The sequence below is a fragment of the Danio rerio genome, chromosome 15 (genome assembly GCF_052040795.2).
Source record: "Danio rerio strain M-AB ecotype USA chromosome 15, GRCz13ab, whole genome shotgun sequence".
Lineage (NCBI taxonomy): Eukaryota > Metazoa > Chordata > Actinopteri > Cypriniformes > Danionidae > Danio > Danio rerio.
Genome location: NC_141035.1, coordinates 32,679,244 through 32,697,723, shown reverse-complemented (window position 1 = coordinate 32,697,723; position 18,480 = coordinate 32,679,244). Strand labels below are relative to the sequence as shown.

The window sequence follows — 18,480 nt, the reverse complement described above, 5'->3', positions numbered from 1 at the left end:
AGCACCAACTACTGGCCTGGCATATGTAAAACAGTGTTTTTGGCGAACTGACGGAGACTGAGTTTTTGCAGATATGTTTAAATAGAAATCCTTTTGAAAACATAGTCATGTATATGCAAAACCTTTTTAAAGAGTGCAAGGGAAAAACTTTTCTGTGTTTGACTCCATCATTATTGTGTATGAACGTAAACTTACTTGTAAAAGTCTTGAGCTCAAGTTGTAGATTGATGAGGATATTATGGAAATGAAGACGCGTGTGCTAGGAAAGCACTGTCTGTTCCAGTAATCATGTTTCACTCTCCTTTCAGTACAGCACTGGAACTGAGGGAAATGGCAGAACTAAATGGATTTGCAAAGACCTTGATAATAAGAAGGCCGAGCTAATGTTTGGCTTGGATTTGCACACAGACAACGTGCCTTTTGTTCAGATGCGAACCAATAGAAGGGACAGATGAACACTGTGGAAAAGAGATGGGAAAGTTTAACTGTTACAGAAATATATTTTTAATATTGTTATTGCTTTGATTATTTTATTGCATATTTGGAAAAATCATTTGTCATATTAGTAAAATGTAAAAGATTCCCTTCTTGACTACATTTGTTTTTGCTGGGTTCACATTGCAGATTGTTTTCACAAGAGTTTTTATGATTTTTTTTATAGTTTTTTACGATTTAAAAAAATATTTATTTTCTGTTTTTTAACTATCATAAAAAAAAAACATGTTAGACCACATGTTAACTTCCCATTCAATTAGTATTTTTAGTCTGTAACAATAGTGTGATGTCACTGAGCAGTTGTTTTTCTCAACCACGCTCCTTAAGGACCAAAAACACTGCATGCTTCGGATGTCTCCATTGTCTGTCACACCCATTACAGGTCTTTCAGTCTCTGCTAAAAAACCAATGATCTGATTTAGGTGTGTTTGGTTAAGGTGACATGGAAAATGTGCAGAGCTGGTGGAATGGGGTTGAGAAACACGGCCATTGAGGAGGCATAATCAAGACTGACTGACTTTTGGAAACAACAGCATAAACAAACAATCACTATGGAGACTGTTTTGTCATCAGAAAGTCTCTGCAAACCTTTCATCTATGAATTCACTGTTGGGATTTTTTTAGGGGGTCAATACCAATTCTGATTTTAACAATCTTTTGTATTTACTGATATTGGTCAGTTGCACACAGTACTTTTACAGCAAATGTTTCTCAAACATGTTCATGGAAGACCACCAGCTCTGCTTATTTTCCATGTCTCCTTAACCAAACACACATGATTCTGATCATCAGCTCATTAGCAGAGACAGAAAAACCGGTAATGGGTGTGACAGACAAAGGAGACATCCAAAACATGCAGTGTTGGTGGTCCTCAAGGAACGTGGTTGAGAAACACTGCTATACAGTACTAGCTATTTTTTCCCATTAAATTAGTTTTATCTTACTACACTTTGCTATTCAGAATCAGTATTACTTTTATTTGGCACATAGTAGAACATATTTATTTAATAAACATAATAAATAAAGCCAGTGCTGTTGCTAAATGTAAATTATAAATTTGCTGCTCCAGAAAAACACTGACTTACTAAAGTGTTGTCATTTTGACGTTTTTGCCTAACCAATGGTTTTGTGCCAGCACTTGAGCATTGAACGCACCAGTTGCTTTAGATTTAGATAAAAAAATCAAGTATTAAATCATTTTGCTCCGAACAAAAATGTGGAATTATTAAAAAAAACGTGATGCTCATTTGCTCTATGTAACTAATAAATTATTGGTATTGGGCTTTTTCGTATTATTGCCAATATGCAGATAGATTTTTATTTAATTTATTTCAATAATTAAAATATTTAATTAATTTGTTCATTTTCTATTTAGCTTAATCCCTATTAAAATCATTTACATATTAAATTTAATTTAACTCTACTTTTCTCCTTTGCATATTTTCACAAAGAATCAGTGATTCAATAATACTCTGTCTGTCATTTATTTTCTAATGTTTCAATAGAATTGTGACATAACCTGATCTTTTAAAACATTGTGAAGAAGCAGCATTAGTTAAACTCGACTATGGCACATTAAACAAGAAAAAATGGTGAAAGATAATATGGTCCTGGGTGGCACGGTGGCTCAGTAGTTAGCACTGTCACCTCACAGCAAGAAAGTGGCTGGTTCGAGTCACGGCTGGGGCATTTCTGTGTGGATATTTGCATGTTCTCCCTGTGTTGGGGTAGGTTTCCTCCAGATGCTTTGGTTTCCCCCACCCCACATTGAAAGACCTTTATGAAACCTATATGGAGTATATATGCACATGTATGATAATATAAACACTGCATATATGCGTATGTATGCCTCATATAGAAAAAAACTAAGGTGCAAATATGTGTGTATACAGGCCATATAGGTCTCCTGTATTGCTTCTTTATCCACATATAAGCCCTGTACTGTATATACAAGATATGTTTGTGCGAACACTTTAAATTGGTATCACATGTAATTGGCATGTTATGAAATTTAACTATGGCAAATAAGTGAGGGCCCACATGAAAAGAACCTATATAATGTTTTAATATAGGTTTTGATATAGGTTTTTAATATGGCACATACTGTACATAAAATTGACCTTTTCCTATATTATATTTAAATGTAATATAGGAAAACAGCCAACTTTATATATGTCACATATATTAAAAACCTATATCAAAATAGGCTTATATAAGTTTATATAGGTTCTTTCCGTGTGGGACAGTCCAAAGACTTGCGTATAGGTGAATTAGATGAACTACTGTAAATTGGCCAGAGTGTATGAGTGCGTGTGTGAACCTGAGAGTGTATGGGTGTATTCCAGTACTGTGTTGCGGCTGGAAGGGCATCCGCTGTGTAAAACATATGCGGGAATAGTTAGCGGTTCATTCTGCTGTGGCAACCCCTGATAAATAAGGGACTAAGCCAAAGGAAAATGAATGAATAATATGGCCCACGAAAAAATGTTAACCACTCTCATTACTATTCAAGTATCAGTAGGACACCTTACATCCAAGGATTTATTCCAAAATTAGGCTGATATTGTGTATCAACCTTGCATAAATCTGACCCATTCTAATAAAGGCAGCTACTGTAACAAGAAGGTCAAGTTCACAATTCAGTCTCCTGTGCCATCTGTGATTATCCAAATTGCCTCTTTTGATATAACAATAAAAAAAAATCATGTTATCTTTCAGCGGTCTCTTCTGGGGGTTAGCTTTCAAATTAATATTAATCCATTAATCCACAAGCACATTCTCTCATGCTGGTCTATTTCACGAAAAAAGCGCAAAACAAAAAATAATAAAATAATGCAACATCCCCTGAGCATCATATCATACAATACCGGGGAACAATTATTCCTTCACACAGTGAAACAGCGATGATGTGCTAAACAAAAGGCTAGAGAGAGAGGTGCGTCATGGGTATGAAGAGATTTACGGCAATGCTTATCTTAACTTAATAAAAATGTAAATGATAGCACAAACAGGCCCCAGAATGCTAATACCCTTATTGTTTGGTGCGAAACTGACTTTTATATTTGAGGCAGGGATCGTTTGTCTTAAACAAGAATTATTATGAGAAATTAAATTAACGGCAGGGAATGTAGTGGTGCTTTAACCCCACTTTGGTTAGAGAATAAGTATCTGGGCTCGCTGCAATTATCCTCACAAAAAAATAATAAGATAATTGCAGTCTGATTATTGTACATCTGTCATATATTTGCTCATGCGTAATTTACATGAAGTGAGTATATGCAAATGACAGCGGTAATGACTTCAGGGGCATTGTTATGCCATTATGTCTGCTTTACATACAAACCTCTTTAGCTAAGGCCACGATGCACTTCGCATTCATGCTTTTGGAAAAAGTCTACTCAGTATCGTTTTCCAACCTTTCGACTGCATTCATCAGAGTCACGATCAATTTGCATACTATTTATCTTCCTACACCCAGTCAAGCACACAAAGAACATACAAGAGCAGAAACTTATGCGATGCTTTCATTCTCATTGCAGGGCACTTTAATTTAAGACGTAGAAATTGCTTTGGGACAAAAGATGCTGCCATTCATACAAGTCACGTGACTAGTCATTAGATCTTGTTGTGTATCTGAATGTTGTCGAGGGAGAGTTTTAGCATATGCAAAATGTTTATGTAAAACGCTGCTGTCTTCATATCGGAAGATAACTGGCTCTCATCCAGTCTGTTTTGCATCTAAATACAGTCATTAAGAGACACCAACAGTTTTTTATTATTATATTATATTATATTATATTATATTATATTATATTATATTATATTATATTATATTATATTATTCATTCATTTTCTTGTCGGCTTAGTCCCTTTATTAATCCGGGGTCGCCACAGCGGAATGAACCACCAACTTATCCAGCAAGTTTTTACACAGCAGATGCCCTTCTAGCTGCAACCCATCTCTGGGAAACATCCACACACACATTCACACACACACTCATACACTACGGACAATTTAGTCTACCCAATTCACCTGTACTGCAAGTCTTTGGACTGTGGGGGAAATCGGAGCACCTGGAGGAAACCCACGCGAAGGCAGGGAGAACAACTGGGGAATCGCCAACTGAGCCGAAATTCGAACCAGCGACCCAGCGACCTTCTTGCTGTGAGGCGACAGGACTACCTACTGTGCCACTGCCTAGCCTAATTTAATTTAATTTAATTTAATTTAATTTAATTTAATTTAATTTAATTTAATTTTATTTTATTTTATTTTATTTTATTTTATTTTATTTTATTTTATTTTATTTTATTTTATTTTATTTTAAATGGTTGTGCTGCTGTTTATTGCATGTATTTGCTTTGGCATATGTTGCACAGAGGCGTCTGCACTTTTCCCCAATCATTAATTCACAACTTCAGATTTATTTCTTTTCTTGCTTCTCTCAGCCGCTGTTTATTTATTCGTTCATTATTTATTTATTTTGAGTCTGTGTGGGTTTTTATGTGTGTGTGTGTGTGTGAGGATTTGTGTACAGAATTACAGAAGCACTACACAGGCGGCAGTGTTTTTTTTTTTTTTTTTTTTGAGCTGATAAATATGTTGGTACTTTCTTCACAAGCACACAGTGACTTCCTCTCCCAAACAGCAAACCATTAATCTGAAGACAAGGCTTATTATGCTATCAACACTTGTGTTAACAATTATGAATCGATATAGACTGATATGAACTGATATATAAAATGATATGAACTGATGATAATAAACAAGGAAAGGAAAGAATCAAATCTGCAGAGAATGATATCTTCTCATTATATACAATATCTATATCTATATCAGTGCATCACATTTCAAGCTTCATTAACTGTGAAAGAAATATATATACTCTGGTAGATAAGGGTGTAATGAAATGTTCCAGGCAGGGGACAGACTTTTCACTTCAATATCTATAGCAATTTTACTTTATTATTTCAGGCTGATGTCTGAATCAGGAAAGATGGTTTCAGGTATTGAGGGCCGATAATATGAGAACATATGATGCATATTATTTTGTATATATTACTACTAAACAATTGTATAAACTCAGCCATACATTTTAATTTTAAGCTAGTGTATTTATTATTAAGACATATTTATGTAACTATTATACATGCAGAGGTGTACAATTAAAACCTAGCTGAAAAAAGGAAGATGTGAAATCATTAAAAGATCAAAGCATTCATCTTATCCCTATGAGATTTATACATAATGTAGAAAAGACTTTTAATATTATTCAAAATATATCCACATATTTCAAAGTCATTAAGGTCTATATCAAGGCTATAATCTGTTCTACTTAAAATGCCTTGGTCACACTTTACAATAAGGTTCATTAGTTAATGTTAATTAATGCCTTTACTAACATGAACAAATAATGAACAATACATCTACTACTGTATTTGTTCATGTTAGTTAACGTTAGTTAATGAAAATACAGTAGTTCATTGTTAGTTCATGTTAACTCATGGTGCATTAACTAATGTTAACAAGCATGGACTTGGATGTCAATAATGCATTAGTAAATGTTCAATTATGATTAATAAATGCTGTACATGTGTTGTTCATGATTAGTTCATGTTAGTAAATGCATTAACTAATGAACCTTATTGTAAAGTGTTACCAATGCCTTTGATAATTAAGTCAAATATTAAATTTCCCAATAAAAGATCATTTATTAGTAAATATAAGGTACAATTTTATAAGGTAAAATAATGTAATTAGAATTAGCCCAATTAAAAGAAACATTCCATTTTTAGTAATAGTATTGCTATTATGACAATTCTTCTTTCAAAACATGGGCAATTGAATATGCATGAATTATTTTACCTTATAGAAGTCAAACTTGCAATCTTATGTTACATTGTCTTTTATTGATTAATTTAATATTTCTTTTAATTATCAAATACAATTTTTAATAGAACAGTTGGTTTAGCCTTGATTTTGTCTTTTATATTAATGACAATAAAATGTGTGGATAGATAATTTCGAATGATATCAAAGGCTAATTATGACCAATTTTAGGGTAGATTTTCATTAATCCATTTTCCTTTGGATTAGTCTCTTATTTATCAGCCCGAACTCAAACCAGCGATCTTCTTGCTATGGGGCAACAGTGCTAAGCACTGAGCCACTGTGCTACCCTAGGTAAGATTTTATTCAGTCATTTGTTAATTTTCCTTTGGCTTAGTCCCTGTATGTATCAGGGATCACCACAATGGAATAAACCACCACTTATCCAGCATATGTTTTAAACAGCGGATGCCCTTCCAGACGCAATCCAGTACTGCGAAACACCCATATGGGTCTCATTCACACACATACACTAAGGACGATTTAGCTTATTTAATTAACTTATCCCGCATGTCTTTTGACACAGTGGGAAACCGGAGCACCTGGACAAAACCCACACCAACATGGGGAGAACATGCAAACTCCACACAGAAACACCAACTGGCCCAGCTGGGCTTGAACCAGCAACCTTCTTGCTTTGGGGCAACAGTGCTAACTACTGAGCCACCGTGTCACCCCAGTTAGATTTTAATGAAGTAAAAAGGAATTGGGCTACTTGTAATTATTAAATCATAACTTCATGAACGTCAATAACTAGTCTTAAAAGACATATAAGATTCACAGGGACACAAAATAATAAATATAATTTTTTTATTTCATCTAATTTTATGAGAGGGAACAAAATAATTAATTTATGTATTTTAAATTTATTTATATATATATATATATATATATATATATATATATATATATATATATATATATATATATATATATATATATATAATGCATCCACTCAATATACATATTATTGCAAGAATTTGTGGTCTGGAAAACTGAAAAAGGGGCGAAGCAGTGATGCAGTAGGTAGTGCTGTCGCCTCACAGCAAGAAGGTCGCTGGTTCGCTGGTTCGATGTTCTCCCTGCGTTTGCATGGGTTTTCTCCGGGTACTCTGGTTTCCCCCACAGTCCAAAGACATGCAGTACAGGTGAAATAGGTAGGCTAAATTGTCCGTAGTTTATGAGTGTGTATGTGAATGTGTGTGTGGATGTTTCCCAGAGATGGGTTGCAGCTGGAAGGGCATCTGCTGTGTAAAACTTGCTGGATAAGTTGGCGGTTCATTCCGCTGTGGCGACCCTAGATTAATAAAGGGACTAAGCTGACAAGAAAATGAATGAATGAACGAACAAAAAACTGAAACAAAACTATCACAGAGAATACAAACGTAAAATATTGCTTGTTTTTGATGCCATGTGATCTTTTTATCTTTTTACATATAAAGTTCTCAGAAAGACGTCTTACGATAGTAACGTCGTCTCGTATATAATGTCAGACAGTTTAAACTGTTGATGTTACAACTCACCTCGAATAACAAACTCTCCCGTACTTGAAGATCTTGTATAACAGATTTCCTGAAAGTCCTGCTGATGCTCGGTCGGTCTCAAACTCTCCTCCCGGTATGGTCTGCTCTCTCTCTCTCTTGCTCTCTCTCACTATATTTGCGCATGCGCACATGGCCAGCGCTGTCCGACTTAAAAACAGCTGGGCTCTTACGTGCGTTCACACAGAGAAACGTGGGACTGCAAAGCAAAGGGGACACGGCCACGGATTTAGATAAGGATTATCGCTGTTACAGTGGTTTCACAGCTATGCAAAATAAGAAAATGCAAGAGGATTAGTGACACACATCAAGCGGAGCAAAATAGCAAAACAGAGTGAGAAAGCGAGATGCGGCTCGCCTCAGAGATGAAAGAGATGCTCATGTTCAACCCAAGCAAATCTCAAGCCATCAAACACATGTAATGTGCTACAAGATTGCGATTCCTCACTGCTGAAAAGTGTTTGGAGAAGGTAAGAAATTTTCTTATTTGGTCTAAAAAGCGTTTTCTTCCCTATTAAAACTGTTGTTGTTATATCGTCTATCTAACACGTTTGTTCACGTAAGACTAAATGCATTTGAAAGTTTACGAGAGTTTTAAAGACGTCACTTTTATATGCTGTTACAGTATATAAATGCTCAGGTAATGTCGAAATTAAAGCTAACAAGTGTCGATGACTGATGTCCAAATGACAGATCCTGCTGCCTTTGCGTTTAGGCTTTACCTTCTCTTGCGAAAATTATTATTTTTTTCTTCATTTATTGTAGAAAAGTAACTATTTGGAGTATTTATTGACACACATATATATAACCACAGCTTATTACCAATAAAATGGCTACACTTTCAAAAAATAGTTAATTTTAATTACAAAAACTTATTTTGAATTGATATTTTTGTAGTAAATCAATGCTTATCTATATGATTATACTCATTTTGCCTATAAATATATGCATGCTATATATCCATATCCAAAAACAATATATTATTTATAAACATATATCTTATCACTTTTGTTGCTTCTTCTGCCATGCTTTAATAAATAATGTACAGTACAGTACCTGAAGATGCATGGATTTACAGCACATGCATATGCCATCAAAGCAATGGCAGACCTTCATATATTTCAGAAAAAAAACACTCAAAGTTTTTTTATGTGATTACATCTCTAGCTGCAAGGTCAAGTCTCTGAACAATAATTACAACATTACACTTAAAAAAAAAACAGTGGGTAATTTTAATTACAAAAACTTTATTGACTTATTATTTTGCAGTAAACCCATGGTTTTCTATATGATCATGCTCAGTTTGCATATAGATAAATGCACTCCCTACTGCTTCAGTCTAAAAAGGTGCAAAGTCTGAAAAACGGCTTTATGGTTCAAATCAATCTCTCAGAAGTAGCCTAATATATTCACTGTCAAAATCATTTCTCAAAGTTGTAAATGGAGAAAGATTGTTGGAGCTTTTACAAGAAAGCTCAATTTCAGTCTTTAACAATTATGTATAATACAATGCATTGCTTGCCATTTTTTGTTATTGTGATTATTAATTTCTGAGGCATTTCTATTGTGTGTTTGTGTTTGAGTTAGGCAAGGTCCTATAAAGGTGTCCATAAGAAAACATATTATATTTTTAGTATATTTTAAATCATTAATTAAACATTATACAAGCACATACAGTGCTCAGCATCATTAATTACACCCCATTTTGAAAATTACTATTTTTATATTGTGAATATAGGCAATGTATTTTGGTGCATTTAAACAAATCAGATTTATTAAACAGATATGTTTATTAAAATAATATTTTAGTCGCCAAACAAATTTAGAAATTGAAAGATAATACAATTAAATTAAAGCAAAATATTTGGGAAAATATTTGGCTTTTCTTGATTTTTCCTCTCTTTAAAATGTATAATTTATATTTTTCTATAGCAGAAATTTGAGTGAACTAGTTTTTGGAGTGTTATCATAAGTTATTTTGTTAGATAAGCTTCAGATTTGGCTTCAGTACTGACTAATCTAATGTATATGCTCAAATATAATACTGTATAACTTCCTATTAAATATATGAATTCAAAAGATAGATTTGTGAGGGCTGTACTTATATATGCTGAGTCCTGTATGGGTATGTTAAAGTTATTAATGAAGAAAAAATATTCAAGTAAGAATATCTAGATTTAATGAGTGCCTGCCTTTCCCCCCTGTTCAGTTCAGTCTAATAAAGAAATGTTAGTGTGGATGCTAAGTGAACCAAAGCAAAATGTAGTTTTGTTTCCTATTTGATCCAGATCAAACAAATAAAGCAAATCGAACTACAAATGTGAACATATCCTTAATACCAGTATAAGTTGTCCTTAGAGTCTAAACAGAAGTTTGAAATTATGTAATAAAAATATAGTCATTGTCTTTTACACTATTGATGAGATTGTGTTTGGCTTTTGTTCCACCAAAACATATTGGTTATAAACTGTAGGTCTTTTAGAGAGTTTTGTAATAATATGACGTTGATAGGATTTGTTCATAAGAGCCGAGATATCTGATGAGCTGCACTAACATGTGTCTTTTGAGTGCGGCCAGATGCCGTAGATTTCATTAGTGTATCCTTCACTCATCCTTCATTGTTTTATCAGTTCTTTATGGCTATAAAAAAGGAATATATCCAGTCTAGCTGTAAATGAGTCAGTCTTCAGCCTTCATGTCTCACAGGGTTAATCAAGATCATTTTGTCATGGTTGACCTTTCAGCAGCATACATTTACCGCCTATGGGCCAAATCGTCTCATCTCCTGAGAGGAATCTGTGCCATGGAGTTGTGTGTGAATACATAATCCTTTATGATGATGTGTACTGTATGTCGTAGTGTCGCTTTTGTTGCTTCTTCCTCCATGCTTTAATAAATAATGTACAATACAGTACCTGAAGATGCATGCGTTTACAGCAGATGCATATGCCATTAAAGCAATGGCAGACTTTCATATATTTGAGGGGGAAAAAAACACTCAAAGGTTTTTTTTTTTTTAGCATGTGATTACATCTCTAGCTACAAGGTCAAGTCTCTGAACAATAATTACAGTGCGACTTACTTTAAGCCTACTGAAGTCGTCAGAAAAAGTGATTATTCAGCCTTGAACCAGATCCTTAATTCATATAAATATCGTAATATTGTTTTTGATTAGCACAGGCATCATTTTTCTTTTTTTTCATTTCAATTTGCCACGGTTTGACCAACCACTGTTGAGTGGAGCGTTCTCCAGCCTTGCTAAAACCTTTTCTAAATAATGAATGCATAGAGGGTGGTTGATTGTGCTTTTTTGGACTTTTTTTTCTGGCTTTTATTTCCCTTCCGTCTCCTATGGTCCCATGGAAGCATTCTGAATTAAATGAATGACTTTTTTCTTGGCCTTTAATATTTATTTGCATATTTTGGGAAGTCATTGAACCATGTTGTAATTTTAAGCATGGACTGCCAAATAACTTGAAGGTGGTTTGGAAACCGGCTGATCCCTGCAGAGTTTTTTTTATTTTATTTTAAAAGCAGTGTGCATTGTGGATTGCTTCAGTGCTATTTTATACCATTAAAAAGCTTAAGGAGAATTCACATAAATAATTCTGCACAGTTTAGAAATATACCAAAATGTGTTTTAAAGAATGACAGTTACCAAACAGCATCGTTGACCATTGATTTTTTTATTGTTTGGAGGGAAAATACTAAAATGTTTTTAAATGTGAGACCAGAAAAGTCTATGGTGAGTAGATCTTGTAAAAATAAGGGTAACCATTGGTGCATATTCTCAAAATAATGTACATAATATTACAATAATTGAGATTTAAAAATATTGGGATGCAATTTTTTATTTATTCATTCCTTTTACTTTAGCTTTACTTAAGTCTCTATTTCAGAGGTTGCCACAGCGGAATGAACCATCAAATATTCTAGCATATGTTATACACAGCATCCCCCTTCCAGCCACATCACAGTATTGGGAAACACCCATACACTCTTTCATTCACATACACATACACACACACACACACGCACGCACACACGCTAGCTCGCACACCAAAGGAAACCCACACCAACACGGGGAGAGCATGCAAACTACACACAGAAGCCGCAGCTCGAACCAGTGACTTTTTTTGCTGTGGGGCAACAGTGCTGTCCACTGAGCCACTGTGCCACCTTGCAAATTAAATAAATGCCATTGTCAATGGTTTTTTAAAAAGAAAACTATGTGCCTAAATTAAAAATAAAAATGTGACTTTAAAGTTACTGTCTTTAAAAGATAAACTTGCGTTATATTTTAGTGTAGATGTAATTGTTTCAACATAAAGTAATTGTTAAAGGTAAAGAGCGAACAAAACAAACTACATCTACAGTAAGCAGTTTATGAATGTGGCTTTTGGAAATATTTTGGTTGTAACTTTATTGAACATTAGTCAGCTGTAGTAGTTCTCATATAATTATTTAGAGACAGTTTTTTGACTCAAACAAACCCAAACACAACATGCACCAGGTCCATGCGTGGCTTATTTGTATTAATTTGTACTGTATCGCTTGTATATTTAATAACGATTTTTGCTCATGCCCCAATTCAGGATAGCCTCAAGCGGTTATAAATCTTCATGAGTTTATTTCTTATGTTTAAATGTTAAACACAAAATATATTTTGTAGAAAGCTGAAAACCCTTTACTCTTCTCTTTTACAGTATAAAAAACAATACTATATAAGTCAATGGTTACAGGTTTACAGATTTCTTCAGCGTTACTTTTTTTTTCTTCAACAGAAAAAAAAAGGTTTATAACTACTTGAGGCTGAGCAAAAAATGGCAGAATTAAATTTTTTGCTTCTTTGGTAAAGCTAAAGGCCGTCTACAATCCAGTTCAACCAATGTAAACTGGATCTCAGGCATGATAGGTGGGTGTAGAGGTGATCAGTAAAGACCAATCAGGGACTGTTTAACAGCAGGACCATAATTGGATTTGGATTGATCACTCAGATTGACAGCTCTTGGATTCATTAGTCATAGAATAGAAGTCATGGCTGGGCCAGTTGGCATTTCTGTGTGGAGTTTACCTATTCTCCCCGTATTTGTGTGGGTTTCTTCTGGGTGCTTCGGTTTCCCCTACAGTCCAAAGACATGTGGTACAGGTGAATTGGGTAGGCTAAATTGTCCATAGTGTATGAGTGTGTGTGTGAGAATGAGTGTGTGTGGATGTTTCCCTGAGATGGGTTGCGGCTGGAAGGGCATCTGCTGCCTAAAAACATGCTGGATAAGTTGGTGGTTCATTCCGCTGTGGTGACCCTGGAAAAATAAAGGGACTACGCCGAAAAGAAAATGAATGAATGAATGAAAGAAATTGGCCATACTGTATAAGTGTGTGTGTTTGTGTGTGTGTGTGTGTGTGTGTGTGTGTGTGTGTGTGTGTGTGTGTGTGTGTGTGCGTGTGTGTGCGTGTGTGTGTGTTTTATTATGGGTGTTTCCCAGTACTGGGCTGCAGCTGAAAGGGCTGCGTAAAGCATATGCCAGAATAGTTGGTGGTTCGTTTCACTGTGGTGACTTCTAAAATAGAGACTAAGCCAAAGGAAAATTAATGAATTAATGAATGAATGTCAAATTCAGTTGACTGAACAATATGAGTATCCAGTTTCACCCCTTGCCACAGTTTTAAACCTCTTCAAGTAAGGCTGCACAATATACCTGTTAAGCATCGATATTGAAATGTGTGCATCTGCAATTTTCACATCGCAAGATATGCAATGCTGAGTTTTGAATGGATGACCAGAATCCACAGGTCAACACACGTAGTTTTGTGAAGACACTGCAGAATTGAACTATTATAGAGGGAAAGTTTAACATCCCCATATTTTAAAGACCTATATGAACATGTTAAAGTAAGAGTTTAAATTATTTTAAGAGAACATAAAGAGCATAAAAAATAAATTTTACTAAATTATTTATGATGAAGACAATGCAATGCTATTTTTTTACATTTGATTATTCAATTGTACCCGAATACTGTTTGACTCTCCCCAGAAAACTTTAAACCACGGTTTATTTCTCTTTAATATTTGCTCCATTGTGTTTATTTATGACTGTAGTTTGTTTATTATATGTATTTAATAAATTACATAAAATATATTTATATGTCAGGGCAGCACAGTGTTAGCACTGTCGCCTCACAGCAAGAAGATTGCTCTGTTTTCCCCCACAGTCCAAAGACATGCGCTGTACTGTAGGTGAATTGAATAAATAGGGGTGTCACGATTTCGATTTTTATTCGAAATCGATCGAAATTTATGCTCAATTTCGATTATCGAATCAAAAAATAAAATCTTCGATGCTGCCACGCCCCCATGTCACGTCAGCTTGGCTTGCCAAGCGGGGAAAAAACAGGCTTGTTGAAGCAGGAGACCCGTCGAGAGAACTTAAACCCTCTCCTCTTTCAATGAAGTTGCCGGTGTTTATGCATTTTGGATTTCCAGTGAGTTATGTTGACAACGTTCGTGTTGTTGACAAAAAAAACACAGTTTTGCAAGCTCTGTTATATACGTATTACGTACGGTTCGTGCGATAGACAACACCGGCATCACGATCCTCCGACCGCCCCCGTTGCAAATCCGCTCGCGAAAAGTACACACTCAGGCCCTGTTTACACTGGCTTTGTTTTTAAATGGCATTTTAGAACGACAACGATTTGACATCCACAGTGACGTGTGGCATTTCTGAGCAGCCCTCCTTCCTCTCTACCTCTGAAAATGCACATCACGTGACCACACAGACACAGACGCACATACAGCCATGCGCTCGAGACAGCAGGTCCAGGCAGTCAGAGGACTGCTTCAATCTTTCACTCACTTGTACTTAGTCATTTTAGCGAACACCTCAGATACTGTTGGCTGGTTCCTGTTGGTTGTGCATCTTTTTTTTACCGACGCCATTATAACGACACAGATCACTGCCTATTCACGAGTCCCGCAGAAAAAGTGATTGACAGGTGGTAATTATGTGTGTATCTTGCCTTTATTCATTTACTGTATGATTTGTTTATGGGTAAAACAAAGACCATGCAGGTCAGGTAGTTTAAACGGTAGGCTATAAATAATTAATTGGTCATTAATTAATTAATTATTCATAATCGAAAATCGAATCGTGCCTTTAGAATCGAAAATGTAATCGAATCAAGGATTTGGAGGATCGTGACACCCTTATGAATAAACTAAATTGGCTGTAGTGTGTGGATGAGTGTGTATGGATATTTCCCAGTACTGGGTTGTGGCTTGAAGAGCATCTGCTGTTTAAAACATATGCTGGATAAGTCGGTGGTTCAGTCCAATGTGGTGACCTCTGATGAATAAAGGAAATTAGCTGGAGGAAAATGAATGAATATTTATATTTCACTCCCACACAAATGATCATCAATCTAAAGTAATGACTTTCCAAATAGAGCTATTTAAGTCATGTGGTGAAATCGTATTTATATCACAAGAAAAAAAAAAACAAACATTGCAATGTCAAAAACTTCCAATATCGTGCATTCCTACATTCAAGTTTTGTATACCAATTTAAATGTCAGCAAAATGCTGAAAGGATATTGATAATGCAGGTTGCTAAACTCTATTGTATTGAAAAAGACAGCAGACTCTGCACAGATGAAAGACTTGACACAGTAGATCCGTGATGAGAAACCACCACATTTACTTTCTGCAGCATCCAAAAAAAAAAAAAAAAAAAATTGCAGACATTATATTTCCCAAGAATGAAAGAACTGCATTTCTTGGAATGCAGTGTCATCCTCTGCAGCTAATGGTGATTAATTCCTGCAAGAAACATGGCAGTAATGCTGCAGTGTTGTCAGTTTGTGTCAGCGAGGACTACTGTAATTGTGTGCTTTTGCGGTTTTGCCAGGACTCGCTCTGGTCTCCCAGAAGAGAGCCCAGTATGATCACACTTGCTAGTCTGTGGTCTGTGGGTGTTAAAGCACTCTAGTGTCAGTACTTGGGCTACACCGCTTCTTGCATGCATCCTTTGTAGTTTAGTGGTCAATAAACCTGTGTCCAGGGGCCCGGCAGCATACGCCATCTTTTCAGCCAGCATTTATCGAGCGAATTTTAGTTATAGTGCCTTGTTTATGGCCGAGCTATAAATCTGCAAATGTAAATGTGCCTCAAGCAACACAAAGCATAAATAATCATAGACAGACTATTCCTAACAAAATTTTAATGCATCGTCTAATTTATCTCCTTTCCTCTTTTGGCGCTGTAAGTGTCTAGTAAATGCTAGACCAGCAAAATGAACATGCTTCAAATGTATCTGCACAAAAAATATACAGTCTATACATATGCATATCTTGTGACATGCCTTGTGCGTTTTTACCAAGAGCTCGGTTGGATCAAAAGCAAAATCGGACCAAATAAGAACAAATAAACTGTTCCGTTTATATGGAGCTTTTGGACGCTGCAGTGAAATCAGTCCCTGCAGTGGATGATCAATAGTTTCAGTAGGCTGTAAATAAAGTGACTGACAGTCACCTGCGGTTCAGCTCACAGCTGGAGGTTCCTCTTTCTTCAGAGGATTCGGATTAAATATTACTCATAATTTTTCCATAATTTAACCTGGACACGTCTTCACGGAAATATAGCCAGAATTATTCATTTGATTCGAAATAAACTGTGCTCAATAGCATGTTGTATATTTTTTGGTTTACTTCCCTTTCACTTTACCAATATTATGCTAATTAAAAGGCAAGTTTGATAAGCAAAATTTTAATTAATCATCACAAATACTTTGCATATGCTTTTTTAAATTCAGGCTGCCAATCAGCAAACTGCTGGAAATCTCTCTTTAAATCTCTTTGATTAGAATATTCAACTCTGCGGTGTGATGCAGAGCGAGATTATTATGCAGAACATATGACAGAATTGATGGAACGCACCGCTACAAACCAATTTTGAGTTCTCATTTTAACCCAGTAGTGAAAAGATCAAAAAATGGGCTTCATGTGGAAACATCTAAATTAAACAAATTCATTCTCTCAGAAATAAAGGTAAAAAGCTGTCACTGAGGCGGTGAAGTGTATGTTTATTGTGAATTTGCTCTTTGAAACTTTTACATTCACAAACAGAGATATTAAACAAAACATGAAAGGTAATATCCCAAACCAATACAATTTTAAACTACTAGATCAACAGATACATTTTTATTTGGGTTGCTAGTCTTCACACTAGTTTTCACATGTTCTAATAATGTTCAAACTACTTGTTTAAAATAAGCTGAAACAACACAATTCTGTAGATTCTTTTGGAGGGGGGGGGTGGGCTTAATTATTTTTTGTTCAATCTACTTAAATTAGTTATGTTAACTTAATGGATTTGTGTTGGGACAACACAAATAAATTATGTGGAACACTGCATTTTCAACAGTGCATGTTTGGAACAACATTAAAGATACACTACTGGTCTGCACCATATATTACTATGTGCAAAAATATTTTAAACTCTTTCTATATATATATTTTCATCGAACAAAAAAGAAACATAAAATTCATCGAATAAAAAACACAATTTTTGTAAAAGAAAACAAATCATAATCAGTTATTAAAACGTGCACTGTTCTATATATATATGCACGTTTTAATAACTGATTGTGATTTGTTTTCTTTTACAAAAATTGTGTTTTTTGTTCGATTACTAACCTAAATACATTAGGTTACACGTTTGAATTGTAAATAACTACTTATGATAATCATTAAATAAATAAACAAACAAACAAAAAAGTAGAGATCACTGAACCAAGCTAAATACATTTAGTTACACATTTAAATAGTAAATAGCTATGTATGATAACTGTAAATAAATAAATGAATAAATAAATAAATAAATAAATAAATAAATAAATAAATAAATAAATAAATAAATAAATAAATAACAATCACTGAACCAACCTAAATACTTTAGGTCACGCATTTAAATTATGAATAGCTACTTATGATTATGACTTATGAACCATTAAACAAACAAACAAACAAACAAACAAACAAACAAACAAACAAACAAACAAACAAACAAACAAAGGTCACTGAACCAGTCAAAATACATTACTGTAGGAAACACCTATAAAAATTGTAAATATCTGCTTATGATAACCGTTAAATAATACATTAGGTTACACAGTCAAATTGTAAATAATTACTTAAGACAACCATTAAATAAATAAAGAAAGTAAGAAAGAAAGAAAGAAAGAAACAAACAAACAAACAAACAAAGAAACAAAGAAAGAAAGAAAGAAAGAAAGAAAGATAGCTGAACCAACCTAAAAACATTAGGTTTACACGTTTAAATTTTAAATAGATATGTACGATAACTGTTAAATAAACAATTGAACAAATAAATAAATAAATAAAGATCACTGAACTAACCTAAATACATTTGGTTACACATTTCACTTGTAAATAGCTACCCATGAGAACCATTAAATAAATAAATTATAAAAAACTAATTAACAAAGAAAGAAAGAAAGAAAGAAAGAAAGAAAGAAAGAAAGAAAGAAAGAAAGA

The 18,480-nt window shown here is 34.5% G+C and overlaps 2 protein-coding genes across 3 annotated transcripts in view; one reads left to right on the top strand and one right to left on the bottom strand.

Moving 5' to 3' along the window:
• LOC141377865 (uncharacterized) overlaps positions 1 to 8,006 on the bottom strand; it is an 81,277-nt gene extending 73,271 nt beyond the window's left edge. Inside the window, exons 1-3 of the mRNA XM_087284340.1 lie at positions 7,909 to 8,006; positions 418 to 458; positions 196 to 321 (exon numbers count right to left, since the gene is read on the bottom strand). The gene's annotated coding sequence lies outside the window, so the exon portion shown is untranslated. The remainder of the gene's footprint in view (positions 1 to 195; positions 322 to 417; positions 459 to 7,908) is intronic.
• Positions 8,007 to 8,107: 101 nt separating this feature from the next.
• The window catches only part of wscd1a (WSC domain sialate O sulfotransferase 1a), a 69,968-nt gene continuing 59,595 nt past the window's right edge, over positions 8,108 to 18,480 (top strand). For both annotated transcript variants that reach the window (XR_015508208.1, NM_001441488.1), the window contains exon 1: positions 8,108 to 8,396. The gene's annotated coding sequence lies outside the window, so the exon portion shown is untranslated. The remainder of the gene's footprint in view (positions 8,397 to 18,480) is intronic.